We start from the raw sequence: 2363 nt of genomic DNA on the forward strand, positions 1-2363 counted from the left end.
CTTTGAGAGTGTTGGGAGCAAACACATTGCTCTACCAACTTGGGTTTGAGGGGAGGGGCATGTGAATTAACTGACAGTAGACAGATTAACAGGCGAAAAGATGAGGTTTGTACACACACTGAGTGTGGGTACAAGGAGTAATGAGTAGCTCACAAAATAACAAGAGGTAAAATTTTATAGACCAACTTAACGAACTGGGGGTTAGGGCTTTCGCTGGGTTTAGGATGCAAGGTTCTGATGAAACCTGTTTTTGTTTTGTTTTGTTTTCACTGTTGTATGTTGATTATTAGGTATCATTGTTATGACTTAATTAGTGGTAACAGTGGAGCTGGAGAGTATTGCACCTTCTCCAAGCTGCGCGGCAAGAACCACCAATAGTGTAGTAGAATTGTGGCCCTTCCCAAAGCCACAGCTCCTGCAGCCTGCAGATGTCAGCCCTCGCATCTCCCTGTGCTTGTGAGCTGGTCTGGTGATCCTTTGGAGATCCACTGGGTGTCAGGATTCCGTCTGATCGCTTTATGGAATGGATAGATGAGGATAACCTTGAAGAATCCGTATGGGGAACCTTCACCAACCCAGTAAGAATTCAGGACTCTCAGAGCCCCACGGTGGTGTCCACCTTGCTCTTTGGCAGCAGACAGAGGCTTTGGGCAAACCTTAACTGGTTAACGCCATAGTGGACAGGCTTACTGTACTTCGCACCCTTAGGAACTAGGCGTTTGCAACCACCATGGTGCACAAGAATCTGATATATGACATAAACTTCCTTGGCCTTGTATCCCAGCCTGCGAGCTGTGAGGCGGGGGCGACTGCTGTGGAGCACAGAGAGCAGGCAGTACTGCCAGCAGCACACCCTGAGAAGAAAGCGCATGACATCGGACTGCTCCTTCCTCCATAGCTCCTGGATGTGCTTGTAAGCACACATCTTGGCTAACCTGATGGCTGCCGCCAAATGGAAAAGAAAGGACTGATGAGGCTTGTTTACACAATTTCTTTGGGGATGTCCTGGTGCCCAAAGTCAGTGCCTCCCTGACTGGAGACCTCCCGGGAGTGGTAGGGTGGGGTTGTGGCATGTAGTCAGGGAAGGGAAGTTCAGATGAGGTTTCTTTCTAGTCTGTTGTTGCGTTATTAGTCCCTTCAAGGGAAGTGAGTGCCTAGACGGGGAGAAGGAGTGAGAGAAGGAATGGAGGTAAGAGGCTGTGACCTTTGAGGAGCCCTAATATTCTGCCTGTCACAGGAGGCAAAAACCCAGCCAAGAAGCCTGCCCGAACATGCAACAGGAAAAGCACTCAGAGTTGCCAAGTGCTTTGTGTCAGTTATCTATCATTATGATGTCATAAATTAACCCTGAAACTTCTCAGCTTAAAAAAATATATATCATCCCTAAGAGAATCTTAGAGCCAGGAATGTGGAAGCAGCTAAGCTGGGTGGTTCTGGCTCAGGGCCTCTCATGAAGCTGTGGTCAAGATGGTGAACAGGGCGACTGTCATCTGAAAGCTTGACTGGAGCTGGAGGTTGTACGTCCAAGATGGCTCCTCACATGGCAATTGGCAGAAGGCCTTAATTTCTCACCACGTGGACCTCCGATAGGTCTGCTTGAGTGTCCTTACAACATAGCAGTTAGCTTCCTCCAGAGTGAGCAGTCCAAGGCAGAAACTAAGGCGGAAGTATAATGTCTTTGTTCAGCTAGCCTCAAAGACATATATCGTCCCTTCTGCTGCATTCTGTTGGTCATGCAGACCAATCCTGCTACAATGAGGGAGGAGACTATACAAGAGCATGAAAACCAGGAGGAGGGGATCACTGGGCACCATCTTAGAGGCTGGCTGCCACAGACTTTCAGTTCTCCATCCCAGAAGAATGTTCACCTGAGCACTAGCTGAGATGTCAGCCTGGTACAGGCACACTCTGGCGGAAGACTCTCAGATCGAAAGCCCAAGGCATTGGGGTGGTATTTGGTGCTATTACCCATTGCCTCAGTCACCCTCCTCACTGAACAGCATACCTACTCAGATTGAGTGAGCCATGTGCTTCCATGGTAGAGCAAAGGCATATGAAAGGCATTGGGTAGGAGAAACACTGGGCACATGGGCCCCTCTCCAAGTCAAGACTGGGAAATGAAGTCGTCACACCAAAAACATTAATAATAATAGTAGAGAAACATACGACTGTAAGAAGAGGAGGACATGATGGGGCTAGGGCGATTCTGCAGGCTTCAGGGAGGAGATAGGACATGAGTTAAGTTCTAGTAACCCCCGAGCCCTGCCTAAGCTTCAAATTCAGATATGATGAACTGAAAGCTTCCCACTGCTTCTGCTATTTTGTGCCTCCCAGCCATTGTACATATTCTCCCCTCCAGCAGG

General features: G+C 48.6%; 1 pseudogene; it reads right to left on the reverse strand.

The window, feature by feature from the left end:
- Nucleotides 1-310: 310 nt before the first annotated feature.
- LOC102890484 lies at nucleotides 311-925 on the reverse strand (annotated as a pseudogene).
- Nucleotides 926-2363: the final 1438 nt, after the last annotated feature.

This window comes from Pteropus alecto, unplaced genomic scaffold (genome assembly GCF_000325575.1).
Source record: "Pteropus alecto unplaced genomic scaffold, ASM32557v1 scaffold131, whole genome shotgun sequence".
NCBI lineage: Eukaryota > Metazoa > Chordata > Mammalia > Chiroptera > Pteropodidae > Pteropus > Pteropus alecto.